Source organism: Diadema antillarum, unplaced genomic scaffold (assembly GCF_040938485.1).
Source record: "Diadema antillarum isolate AM-2024a unplaced genomic scaffold, OU_Dant_1.0 seq00000840_RagTag, whole genome shotgun sequence".
In the NCBI taxonomy this organism is placed as follows: Eukaryota; Metazoa; Echinodermata; class Echinoidea; order Diadematoida; family Diadematidae; genus Diadema; species Diadema antillarum.
This window is the reverse complement of record NW_027271716.1, coordinates 18,822-33,965: the sequence shown is the minus strand read 5'-3', so window position 1 is coordinate 33,965 and position 15,144 is coordinate 18,822.

Here is a 15,144-nt window from a genome sequence, read left to right as displayed (position 1 = left end):
TGGTCTCTGTCACGATGTGAATGAGAGTGCTAGTGTGGAATGTGTGAGATTCCTTTGTTCAGGCAAGTTATCAGGTGGGAATGGGGACAACAGAGGTAAACAGCATAGAAATTCAAAATCGGGAAAGCCAGGTGGAGAGAAGTGGTTAGTGAGAAGGGACAGTGAAGAAGAAAGAGGGAAGCTCAGTGGAGTCAGGGTAGAATATAGCTAATTTAGAAAGGGAGAGTTTGTAGGAAAGGATAGGTATTTAGTTAGGGGGAGATAGTTGGGATAGGTTTAAAGCAAAAAGGGAGAATTAGTTGGAAAGAAAAGGGACATGTAATAAAAAGGGGAAAGCTAGTTGGAACCAGTTTAAGCACAGAAGAGGTTGGAGTTATATTAGAGGCGACAAGGAAGGCAAATTTGAAGGGCAAAATCAGTTGGATCTGAACATCTGTCAGAGCAGGACATGCTCTTCTAACTCACGGGTGATAGGAGTAGAGAGGAAGCTGATCGGCCTACAACGCAGGGCTGCATTTCAGGCAGGAGAGTCATGGCACAGCAACCCCACGCATTAGGGCAGGGCACGCGCAAGACATGCTGCAGGCACTGACAACAGCTGAAGTCTCCTCCTCACCATTACTTCAGGGTCTGAACACCAAATCAGACGTAAATAGTTTTGTGGCTGTATTAATTTGTTTTTGTAATATTCTGAGTTTGTCATTATTGTGATTTTTTTTTGTATATAGAGATTTATGTTATGTTCGCTGGTTCACTATGATATGTGGATTAATGATGTTAGAGTGAAGATTATGTTATGCTGTATGTTAGATTGGATAATAATGTTGTATAATGATGAAATAGGATTTTGTTTAGTTTGGCAGGAAGGCAGGCCAAGTCAGCAGGTGAATGTTATCATATGTGAAATGGGTAAAGTAACAGCGATAGTTGTGGATACAGTGTATTTTGTTTTTCCATGGTTGTATCAGGAAAATACAATCCAGGTTCTGTTGTTCATAATTAAAGTGAGTGAAGTTAGATGTTTGTTAAGTGATAAGTTAGAATGTAATTTTGGTTGTTGAAGATAGTGTTGTGAGATAGTTTATATGAGATGATCTGTCATGTTTATATATGATAATATACATGGCAGTGGTCTATTTCTGTAGTATGTATATAGGTCGGTTGTGATGGCGGAAGTATACAGGAGCATTGTTGTTTAGGTGTAAGGAAATATTGAACTGTGGTTCATGATTGATATTACCCTGTGAATATAAATGTTATGAGAGGTGGTTATAATATCCCCATATAGATCGACACCGACGAGCTGGGCTCGACGGCATAGCTAATACGCTCGACGGAATCATCGTTATCTCGACGGCGTCAGCACCGTCAGGTAACTATAGACGGCATCATATTGACGGCATCACCATTACCTCCACGGCATCTCGGTTAGCATGAGGGCAATTCCCGCTACCTGGACAGAATTCCCGTACCTTGGTATGAGTCCTCCGGTGCACGCGGTGGCATCTCGGTCGACACGACAACAATTCCCGCCAGCCGGACGACATCCTCGACATCGCGATTATCCTGGCAACTTCTGCATTACCGTACGGACTATTTCACCACCCACTTCACCCCCATCCCCGTTGGACAATATAAAGTAAAACCACACGTGCGCACAGTAAAATATTGAACAACATGTATTTGGTTACACCCGGGTTTATAAGATTAGTCTAGGATGTGTTTACATGAGGAAAGGATTTTTTTTGCATATTATATGATATCCTTGATTTGCTCCTGAACGTTATTATTTCATTGAATTGTTTCTGAATATTTCAATGTTGTTGGGGTAAATACGAACGAAATTGTACTAGGGTTTTCTTTTGTGGGAAAGTATTGTTAATAGATATTTTTGGTTATCGGATTTTTGTTGGAAAAGTAAGTAGCATAAGAGTTGCATTTTGTTGTTCAGTAAACTCGCGAAGTGTTGAAGTGTATTAATAACCGGGGGGGGGGGGGGGGGGGGGGGGCAAAAGCTAAAAACAGAGGCCGAGTTGCACTCTCTCTACAAACTAAGTAGACCACGCTTATTTTCAAGTTTTTATTGTAACAAACAACATTCCACTGGTCTACCTCAAAAAATTTGTTGCGAAAGCCTCCAAATCCAAGATGGCGTCCAAGATGGCCGCCATATTTACTGAATTTGTTATTTGAAAGATAGAATTTGATTGAAACATCAAATTTCAACAAATTTTATGTCATATGAAAGAGAATGAAATTTTCTACTAGTTAATACCATTTTTGTGGGCTATTGTTATAACTGGATTGAGATTTTAAGGAAAAAACACACATTTTTTGATATTCTTCTGAAAAAAGGAAAATCATGAAAGTGCTTGATTCTTCATAAATCAGAGAAAGACTGAAGGATTATCTTGAAAAATATCAATAATTTTGTTTGACATATAATCAATACTTGGAGAAAATTAGGGGTCAGTACCGTTTTTGGTTCAGGAGTTACAATGTCTCAAACTTGAAAACTCACTATGTAAAAATGGCCACTTTAGTTGTGACAAGACTTTGTTGGTCGTAAAAAAAGCCTGCGCGCGAAAAGACTACTACACGCACCACTGGCACTGGCGGTTGTAGCAGTGCCAGTGGTGCGTGTAGTAGTCTTGGCAAACGCAGACTTTTTCTTTGACAAACAAGCGTTGGTGCCTGCAAACTAACTTTTCATACCAAGTGGTAGCTCAGGTGACGCTGATTGCTATTATTTCAAAGTAGATTGTTCTGAAGCAGATGAGATGAAGCAAAAAATATCTTTCAAATAGAGGTAGAAGCTTGAAATAACCTTGCTATATTTTCATATCACCCCCATTCATACCCTTATCTTTTTATGATTCCCCCCCCCCCCCCACGCAAGGGATTTAACCCCCACTCTATCTATACACCATACAATAGAGACAGGTTATCTAATATACCCTTATACCTATTCTTCTTTGGAGGTGGCATTCTACATTGGCAGCTCAAAGGGCTCATTCATTAGTCAGGAGACTTCAATTGATACATTTTCCTTCCTTCATTATCTTAAGTTTGAAGTCATTTCAATGTCTAGCTCCAATGGTAAGTGTTCCTACTTTTTTCCACTGCTATTTGTACATGTGTGTGTCTGACAAAAGTTGCATGAAATATTTCTCTAATGTAGTTAAAAGCTTCAAAGGTTCAAGAGTCAGTTAGAATTGCCTACAAGGTGGAATTTGCGAACTGGTATAGAACAGCACACGTGACACGACTTGGCGAAAACTTTAATTCATAGAGCAGTCGTGTGACATCAATCTACGTTTTAATTAGTATGCTTTATTCGAGTTCCGCCCATGTCAAGAACACTAGCAACCAATGCTTGTTGATTGATTCACCAATTTTGTTAACATGGCAAATTATCCTTTAATTCTTTTGATAGATAATGACCCTACTGGAAAGAACACAGTGTCTCACAGTCTGTTCACAGTGAGTTCACAGTGTGTTCATATAGGGCCTAGTGAACTATGTGAAAACGCTCGAATTAAAACAGTGTGAAGATGGTTTCACGCTGTGGTGGTTTTTTTTTTTTCACAGAGTGTTCACATGGTAATGCTTTGCTTCACACTGTGAACTGACGACCCACATAGTGTTCACACTGTTAAAACGGGTGCTGTTCGTTATTCCGAAGGTTCTTTATTCCGAAGGTTCATTAATCCAAAACACACAAATATCCTATTCCTATAGAGGTTCAAGGTGCGCGCGCACCTTGCAGAGGTTGCCCCACTGAGTGCTCTGAAATTCTGCCATTTTTATGACTTACTTGGATTTGTTTCAACTATAGTACTATACGACAGAACATTGTTTTTCTATCCAGGATTACACAGGACTTCTTTTGAGGGCCATTATCATTGTACTTGTACCCAGATTTTAAACCAACAGTCCTCATATTCGCCTCGTAGTTCGAGGGAACGTTCCCCCTGTGGTATTACCAAGGAGGTTGAAGAGATGGAGTTCCAACTGGCTGTAATTATTCAAACAGCTGCCATTTTTCTATTGATGCACAAAAGAATTCCACAGGTGCACTTGTGCCTTTGATGATCAGGGTTCCATGCCGCCGTCTTTTTGAGCAATCTGAAGATTCATTTTAAACTGTAACATTATATCGTCTCTATTCTGCTTGTTTATTTGTCAAATAGAATGAATGTTCTCTTAATGATAAAGCATATGAAACAAAAGTAAATATCGTCCAAGATAATGTGCAAAAATGTATACCTGAGCTGTATGTCGTGAAAATATTTGAAACTGTACTCTCACTACAAAGCCGATTTTATCATCTTTCCGATCGCTTCCGACGAATGAAACTGATATAGTATAATTTTCGAGTATATAGTTCTTTATTCATTTGTATGTTAGATTAGTGTGAAGTCATGTAAAAACGAGTAATTTTGATTTTCATTTCATCAGTATTTGTACAATTTTTATACGCACATCCCCGTGCCTGTACCATGAATGTGCCGCTTGTTTTCTAAGAAGGGACGGCGAAAAGCAATTTACCATCATAAAGACACGTCTTCCTTTTAGAGTGACGAGTCATGATGCAATGCCACATGAATCAATTGTCTTCCTATCTGTGAGGCAGCTCCAGTTCAGTACATAGGGCCTACTTCAAATATTTCTGAGTGGCGGCATGAAACATGGGATCGAAGGGAATGAGACTGTTGTTACTCCATTTCTCAAACCTCCTTGGTATTACGGAACGCCAGCCACAATATGCATTGTCAAGACTAAAGGCCTACCTACATGTTCTGGGGCCTGTTTCACAAAGGTCGCACTTAGTAAGTCAGACTTAGCGCTAGTCAATCTTAGTCTAAGTTCGACTTTTTAAGTCTGTTTCACAAAGTCAATCTTAGGCTAAGACTGACTTATTCGATTTCAGTAGTGATGTACAAGCCAAAAATATGCAAATTAGATGTTTGCTGTCTGCTGATGATTTTGAGTAATTTCTGGAAAAGAAATTGCTTTGATTTTCTGCAGCTACGATTCATATGACATTACTGTAATCATTTTTTATTCAAAGTGCTCATTTACTGACTCATGTATTTTTTCTTTTGTAGGCCCTACATGAATAGCCGCTCGTTTGTTTATTATTTCGATATAAGAGATGTTTTGTGCATTCTCTCTAAAAAAGATCGAGTGAAAATATTCACTCTTAAAGGAGTGAATACAAAAAAGAGTGAAATTAGAGTGCAATTGGAGTGAATTTTGAGTGAAAATGTTCATTTTCACTCGTTTTAGAGTGACGTCAGGGATCACTCCAAAATCTTCGAGTGATCCCTGAGGTCACTCCAAAAAGAGTGAAAATGAACATTTTCACTCAGAATCCTTTTCCAATTTCACTCTAATTTCACTCTTTTTTTGTATTCACTCCTTTAAGAGTGAATATTTCCACTCGATTTTTTTTTTTTTTTTAGAGAGTAGGGCTTCTTTAATCCAGTCCCACATGTTTACATTGGACTGTGACTGTGTGAAAGTTGGGATGGATGCGGTTAGCAGCTGCATGCACTGATCTCATGCCTTCTGTACAAACCATTCACATTGCACAATGAACTGTGCATGTGGACGTTGGTAGAAGAGGACTCTGGCTAGCCTCTTGTTGCACACGAAGAGAAGTTTTCTTTTCCAACTAGCTAGGGGTGGTCTAAACTACAGAAGTGAGTGTAGCTTAGTCTGTTAGTTATTAGGTATGTCCTTGAAATTATGTAATATGAGCGAAAGAGATGATTCATCCAAGGGACTGAATATTATGAACTTTGTTGTAAATTTACTTGTATTGTAGAGTCTGCTCATTACATTAAACAATGTCTAACGTTACATAATTATAGTATGACTATGGCTATGCCTAGTGTAGAGTCTGTGCACTGTGTTTAATCAAGATAGGGGCGCAGTGCCACATCTTCATGACTTTGAAGAAAACTAAGTGCATGATTGCCCCAGACTGTATGTAGGCCTAGTTAGAACCATAGTAAATCATGGCTAATGGTTGCCAATTGGTCAAATTTTAAAGTCCAGTTGCTGGGCCCCGAGTTGAATTGGGAAGTAAATATTTATGAATTTATGCATTTTGGAATGTGTTTGGGAACTGCATCAATCAAGATTAGGCATAAAAACTATTAGACTTCCAACGTTTTCTGTGTAACGTTACTGTAGCCTTTGATGCGAGGTAGATGTGACTTGTCTAACCGTTTCCTCTATTAACTGACACAAAATGCTGGGGGGGGGGGGTGTTTTATTTTGTTTTGTTTTTTTTTTTTTTTTTTGCTTCCAGGAAAAAAAAAGAGAGCATTCATTAAGATGTAACTGGTACCATAGAAATGGAAACTTGGCTAATTTCATTGGCAGTCATGTGTAGAGGTAGACCAATAAATCTGCTTCTTGTCCGGTAGCCTCTTGTTAACTGTATGTATACGGTCGCTAATACAGTCGACCGCATTACAGACTGAGCAGTTAACAATTAGGCTACTGAACAAGAGACAAATTATCAGTCTAACCACTTACTGTAGATAGACACAGCCCCGTCCTGTATAACACATAAGGTATAATTTCTAACAAGTATAGGTCTAACCAATTTGTTGTTTTTTCCTCAGTGTAATTTGTTGTGAATGCATGATATTTATATTAGGCATGCATTAATAGTCATGGGTATTAAGCAGCTAAGAATATAACACAGGCAAGAAAGGATTGGTAGAAATATAATCCAAGTTCATCTTCATTTATTTCATTTCCAACAAACAAAATAATTATAAGTACAATGAAACATTCGTATACACAGATGTCAGAAAATCAGTAGCACAATGCGATGAACAGAAATAACATTGTAAAACAGATACCGGTAAATTTCCAACAGAGATACAAAAAATAACTCATGTCACTGTGGTAAATGCATAAACAATATTGCTGGAAATGGAGGGGACTGCTAAAAAGCAGAGCTTGTAGAATGCAGTCCCCGCGTACAACCCCCCCCCCCCCTCGAAAAAAAAAAACATAAAAAAAACGTAGCAAAAACAACAAAACAACAATTTCCCTAAGCGGTAGTAAAAAAAAAGAGAGAGACAGAGTAATACACACATACATGCAAACATACCAACGGACATTGACAAGCACAAGGCGGCACTCTTGTAAGGAAAGATAGATGAGAGGATAGAGAGATAGTGAGGAAGGTAGTAAGTCCCGAGGTGGACAAGAGGGGGGGGGGGGGGGGGAGGAGAAGGAAACGATGGGTCATAACCAGGGCACTGGAGGCACAGAAGCACGGGCTCACTGATAAACAAAGAGTGGTGAGATTACCGAGCAACAACAGTTTTGAAAATCACAAATATATATTAAAAAATAATAAATCATTATGCTGCTTACGAAGTTTTTAAATATTTCTTCAACTTTAAAGAAAATGTATTAAAACTTAAAGCTTCTTTTATGTTATTATCAAGAGAATTCCAGAATTTTGGTCCAGAAAAGGAGAATAAGGGTTTAGCAAAAACCGTCCTAGTCAAAGGCAAATGATATAAATGGGATTGACGGGTTGGATATGCATGAACAGTTTCATTCTTTAAAAACATGGAATCAAACACGAGGGAAAGAGAATGGTTGGTGAGTTTATACATGAATTGTCCTAATTGCAAACGATAAAGATCATACATTTTCAAAATAATATTTTTGTGAAATAAGTTATTAGTATGACTTCTCCACGATTCGTGACAAATGATGCGAAGAGCTTTTTTTCTGTAATAATAATAATCTTTCTGTATAAGTAGAAAAAGTGTTTCCCCATGCGAGTACAGATCAAAGTAGAATATAACATAAAAAGTACATTTTTGGGAAGATCAAATTTAATTTTGTTTATAATAGCTATAATTCCTTGAATTAACACGACATGCATACATAATCGATATGCAATCCCCAGGTAAGTTTATTGTCCAGAATCAAACCTAAAAATTTAATGGAAGAGACTTCTTCTATGACCGTGTCTTCCAGAAAAACATTTCTCGGTAAATTTTCCAGCGAATTACTAAACAACATACATTTAGTTTTTTTTTTTGCAAATTTATTGACAGTTTGTTCGCTCTTATCCAATGGAGTAACTTCATAATTCACTGTTTAAAGTATCAATTAATCGATCAGAATCAGAATCAGATAAAAACATATTAGTATCATCCGCAAATAATAAGAAAGAGAGGATGTTTGACGAATTTGACATATCATTGACATAAAGAGTAAATACCTAGGGGACCTAGTAAACTTCCCTGAGGAACACCACAGTTAACTTTTTGCATAGTCGATGCGTGACCGTTGATAAATACAAATAGTTTTCGATTAGTAAGGTAACTCGTGAACCACTCCAAGGCCTTTCCCCTGATACCATAATGTGATAATTTCTGAAGCAGTATGTTGTGGTCTATGGTATCAAAGGCCTTGGAGAGGTAAAGGTAGACTCCAATAGTATGATGAAATATATCTATCGCTTTTGAAACCTTGTCAAGGAAAGTAAGGATTGAGATGTGCAATGCTTCTGCCGAAATCCGAACTGATGATCAGAAATAATCTTATGAGTGTCCAAGAACTTCAAGAGTCTGGTGTAAACAACCCTTTCTAACATTTTCGAAACGGAGGTTAGCAGGGATATTGGTCTATAATTGGAGACATCTTCCCTTTCCCCCTTTTTATGGACAGGAATTACTTTCGAGACTTTCATAGCCTCAGGGACAACACCGTTACTTATAGACAGATTAGATACATGTACAAGTGGATCAACGATATAATCAACAATACTTTTTAAAAGGAGATTATCAATGTCGTCATAACCAGAGCTTTTTTCATCTATATATCTAAAAATTCATTTCTGTGCAAAGGCATGAAAAACAATGAGCTAGGATTCGGGAATTCTAAATACATGTAATCTTGAAAATTCAAATGAGTATGTGGAATATTTTGGGCAAGATTACTTCCTATTTGTGAAAAATACTGATTAAAGATATCTACTATTGAGGAAACATCATCACAAATAAATCACGGTATTTGATTGATGAAATACGGGGTTTGTCTTTATTTTTGTTGATAGCCATATCGATAACTTTCCAAGTATTTTGAATATCATGTTTAAACAAACTTATCTGATTAGTAAAATATTCCCGTTTCTCATAACGTAATATTTGTGTGAGGACGTTTTTATATGAAGTGTATCTATCATGAGATTGCTGGGTACGTTTAATTTTGTCAGCATAATACAAATCATTCTTTCGATTGATTGATCGCAGTAAAGACCTAGATATCTATGGAAGTCTAGGGGATCTCCTATAATTTCTAGATTTCTTTTTAACAACAGGAACATGCTTATCCATAAGCGAAATTAAAGTACTCATGAACGAATCATAAGCCTCATTTGTATCTTCGGTATTATACACAGAAGACCAATCCACATTACCGAGGTCATTTTGCAACCTCTCTATATTTCCAGGTGTCACATTTCGGAAAGTAAGGTTGACACCGGGTCATTCATGGTAATTTTTTTCTGAAGGGGTAATTGAGTGAAAATAGGGTATGGTCTGATAAATCTGAGAGAACAATACCAGAAACCGGTAAGGGGTTAATGTTACAAAATATATTATCAATAAGAGTTGACGAATGATTAGTTACTCGAGTTGGTGTGGTTATAAGGGGTAAAAAAGATGTGGACATCATGATATCAAGAAAAAATTGAGCAGTATTCATTGTTTGAAACTTAGATAAATCTATATTGAAATCTCCCATGATATAACAGTCTTTATTATGAAATACTGAATTATGGAATAAAATTTGCAAATAATCCAAAAAATCTTGGGTGTTAGAATTGGGAGGTCTATACATCATAAATACAAGTATGTTTTTGGCATGGGCGACCTTGATTTCAACACATAATGACTCGACAACTCCGTTCATGCATATTAAATCTTTGTGCATAACATAATCAAGGTTTTGTTTGATGTATAAACCAACACCTCCGCCCATTCTATCGCGTCTACTATTTTCTATAAAATCATATTCTGGAATAGAATATGCGGAAGCAGAATCCTGAGTAATCCATGTTTCACTAAGACCTATTATAGAAAAATATGTATCATGAGTATTGTCCAGAAAACAACAAAAATTATCAAAATTCTTATTCAAACTCCTAATGTTCAAATGCAATAATGAAAAACAAGCAGCAAGTCCGGTTAAAGATTTGAACTGATTCATAGTATAACACTTGGAACTTACATTTTGTTCATGATTATCCTCATTAAATTCTACATCCGTTTCAAAAAAAATCGAAATTTAAACAGCAGGATACTCATCATTTTTGAGGTCATTCACTGTATATGATACAGGGTCTTGATGAAACATGTCAAAAAATTCGTCGTCATTTAGTATTTTAAAACTAAAAGCGAAGTTTTCAATTCGCATCATCTAAAATATAAAGGATGACTGGCAAGACCGAACTCGAGTTTGAGCGAGAACCATGCAGAGTGCGTTCGAGTGCACAAGGCGATGACCCAAAGTTTTCAATTTGCATCATCTAAAATATAAAGGATGAATGGCAAGACCGAACTCAAGTTTCAGCGAGAACCATGCAGAGTGCGTTCGAGTGCACAAGGTGATGACCCAAAGAACAGAAGAAAAGGGATAACGGAAGAATGCGAGCATCGCTGCGGAAAGAATGAAGTAGGAATAGTAGAAGGGGGAGAGGGTAGTAAGAGAAGATGACAAGGTGAAAGGGTTACAAGAGAGCTTATTACCGACAATAAACAAGGACAGCACAAAGACAAGAAAAAAATACATCCTATTACACATAATTCTTTAGCTCTTATTCATGAGTAGTGAACAACATGCAAGAAAGAGAGCCCTTCCCACCCCATCAAAGTTTGCCAAACCAAAACTATAAATTCAATAAAAATCAAATTATTCGTCAACTCAGAGCCAGAACTAGAAATCTCCTAACAAAGGAGAAGGAAAGAAGATTAAACCAATCCTCGAAGAAGAAGAAAAAAAAAACAGAAGTCAAACATCCATTACATTATGAAATACTAAACTCTGGAAATACGTCATCTTAACATTTCTTTTCAAACAAATTATCCATATGATTTATCATTATACCTACATTTCATCACAGAATCAGATTGACGCTACTCCACCAGGTGGAGCGCCTGAAATTAGAACCGAAGCTAAGTGACACCTCATGACCCACCCATTTTCACTTACATAAAAAACTCTATGTATATATGCATATACCATTACTTATTTTACTTAAACCGACAACATTACGCCACCAAGTTGAGGGATGACACGGGAGTTAGAAATTGCGGAAGAGGAAAAAGAAAAGGAGAAGAAAAAAAAACACAGCAGCCCTAGTGACAGAAAGTGACGCCATTGACCATGGACATGACATGATGAAACAAGGCCTGCAGTTTTGTTACCCTATTTTCAAAAGAAAAGGGGAAAATAAAACCAAATTCGTGGCGTGTCATGGCATCTTATATAAAAGAATAGAGTCAATGCAATTCAAATTCACTTTGTTGAGAGAAGAGAGGGAAAATGAGTAACACCCGGAATAAAGGCATGACACCATTCCAATTGAACACGTTATTACATAACGCAACACTGCTTCATTCATTCTCCAAGATTTGTATTACAATATACGTGCCATAGTTGTGCACTAAATTTACAGTTCGGTGAACTGATAGCCGATGTCACGCCACCTATTCAGAGGATAGCAAAGAAAAAAAAATCCTATCTCATGTCACAAGTAATCGTCACGCAGGCTATGGTCATAACACGGTGCGAAAGATTGTCAGCTATTTCTTCATGAAAAGAAGAGAGGTAGAACGAGAGAAATAAAATGCGAACATAGCACGCTATATTGTGAGTATCGTCTTGAAAAAAAGGCAACGAAATGAACAAACATGGAGGTATCTGGGTTATTATGCATGACACATTGCTGAGCAAGAGAAGAAAATAAAGGTCCTAGTGCTATTGACCCATAAGATAAAAGAACTGCAGATCGTCTGTCAAATATACGACGTGCTTTCAAATAGAATTGGCACATTCAACGGTACGAACATAGCACGCTACATTGTAAGTATCGTCTTGAAAAAAGACAACAAAATGAACAAACATGGAGGTATCTGGGTTATTATGCATGTCACATTGCTGGGCAAGAAAAGAAAATAAAGGTGCTTATGCTATTGATCCATAGGATAAAAGAACTGCAGATCATCTGTCAAATATACGACGTGCTTTCAAATAGAATTGGCACATTCAACAGTAGGAACATAGCACGCTACATTGTGAGTATCGTCTTGAAAAAAGGCAACGAAAGGAACAAACATGGAGGTATCTGGGTTATTATGCATGACACATTGCTGAGCAAGAGAAGAAAATAAAGGTCCTAATGCTATTGACCCATAAGATAAAAGAACTGCAGATCATCTGTCAAATATACGACGTGCTTTCAAATAGAATTGGCACATTCTAACAGTACGAACATAGCACGCTACATTGTGAGTATCGTCTTGAAAAAAGGCAACGAAATGAACAAACATGGAGGTATTTGGGTTATTATGCATGACATAATTCATTTCCAAAGTCCAGTAACATGTAGATTCTATAGCTCTAGGACCCTAGTAATGAGCTAATATTTTAGTTTAACAGTTCAAACTATCAGTAGGTAGGGATCTATTTTAGTATGACTATTTTTAATTTGGATCATTGTTCAGTGAAATTGTGTAGGAGTAGACCCTCTACCAAACTAGTGATTCTCTAGTTTGTTAAAAATACTGCCATCTCACTCAGGATAAGATAAAGTGGAAGAAATTAATGAATATTAGAAGTTGATTATGCTTTTGAACTTCCCATTTTGGAATGTAAGTCTGACTTTACTCATGGCTTCAGGCCATGAGTAAAGTTACGCAGGACTTGGTGGGACTTACGCATGACTTAGAGCTTTGTGAAACAGGATTTAAATTCCTGCATAAAATTACGCAGGTTTTTGGGATTTACGCAGGGTTTGGGGATTTACGCATAACTTAAGTCAAACTTAGATCTTTGTGAAACACCCCCCTGCGTACGGACTGGATTCACACAACCATCACATTACGTAAGTGACTTTCACACTCCGCCGTTTTTGCTGTAGCCTTGTCACGCTACACTACTACCAAGGAGGTTGGTAGCTCCCTTGCTACTACAGTGAATATGTATACCCGTGTTCGTCAACCAATGACCAGTTTTATTGCAATCTTAAACTGGTTTTACTTGAGACTTCGTACCTGCACAATGCAACAACTCAACTCTGAGGTGAGCTCTGAACCCACCCACTCCAAGTAAGCCAGTAAGCCTAGTTCTATAATAGCTTTCAATGCGTGATGGTCCCTGAGCCCTCACACATCAACCTGAAACTGGTATACTCTTGGAAATCTGAAAATGCAAGGAACCAAGGTTTTTTAGCCAATTTTGCTAGTGGAATCTGTTGTAACACACTCACTGATGTTTCGAACTTGGCCCATCGTATTATTTCCTCTGTTATCTGTTTGTGCACATACAAGTACTGAGAGTAACCTAGCTTTATTCAATTCAAGATCAAAGATATCACAATGTCAGTTGAAACCTTTGAAATTTTTAGGAGCTTGCATAGAATACTGTGCAAACACGAGAGCAACATTTCAACTGTGTCTTACCATCTGTGGAGATATAGAACCCAATCCTGGACATCAACGGCAAAACATCATTAATCATCGTACAACTGTTTCTTATAATTGACCGTCCGTAGACAGTGTTTCGGCAAAGCATGAGTGGAATTCTGCAACTTCCAGTCATCAGCTTCATGTGAATATAGTCTGGGTGCCAAAGCCACTTTTTGGGTCTAACCTTGTTTTACCGTCCACCCAATGTTTTTTGATGGTTTTACCCTATTTCGGGGGTGCTGAATCCGAATCTGGATGATGCAACTCTTGCATCCTTGAGGGTTTTGAGATATTCAAGATGGCCGCCAAAATGGCCGCCAAAACCGGAAATTCCCACGTATTTCCTTCTAAATGGTGGGATATTGAAAACAATTGATGGATTTACCCTATTTCGAGGGTTCTGAATCCGAATCTGGATGATGCAACTCTTGCATCCTTGAGGATTTTGAGATATTCAAGATGGCCGCCAAAATGGCCACCAAAATGGCCGCCAAAGCCACTTTTTGGGTCTAACCTTGTTTTACCGTCCACCCAATGTTTTTTGATGGTTTTACCCTATTTCGGGGGTGCTGAATCCGAATCTGGATGATGCAACTCTTGCATCCTTGAGGGTTTTGAGATATTCAAGATGGCCTCCAAAATGGCCGCCAAAACCGGAAATTCCCACGTATTTCCTTCTAAATGGTGTGAAATTGGAAATAATTGATGATTCTCCCTATTTGGAAGGTGCTGAATCCGAATCTGGATGATGCAACTCATGCATCCATGAAGTTTTTGAGATATTCAAGACGGCCGCCAAAATGGCTGTTAAAATGGCCACCAATTAAAACCGGAAATTCCCATGTATTTCCTTCTGAATGGTGAGAAATTGAAAACAATTGATGGATCTACCCTATTTCTATGGTGTTAAATCCGAGTCTGGATGATGCAAACCTTGCATCCTTGAGGGTATTGAGATATTCAAGATGGCCGCCAAAATGGCCGCCAAAATGGCCGCCAAAATGGCCGCCAAAATGGCCGCCAAAATGGCCGCCAAAATGGCCGCCAAAATGGCCGCCAATCAAAACCGGAAATATCTATGTATTAGCTTTTAAATGGTGAGAAATAGAAAACAGTTGATGGTTTTTATTTCGAGGGTGCTGAATCCGAATCTGGATGATGCACCTGGAGATAGTCAAAATGGCCGCCAAAATGGCCGCCGAAACGGAAACTCCAATGTATTTCCTTCTTATAAATGGTGAGAAATTGATAACAATTGATGGTTTTCGTCAATGGCACAGTTTGAAATTGCTGTATATACAGTGAAACCAGCTCTACTGGATATCTTTGAGTTGGTACGATACAAGTGTGCCAGCAATAATTAACCCTTCAAGTCTACAGATGCGGTTGAATAATTGCAAGA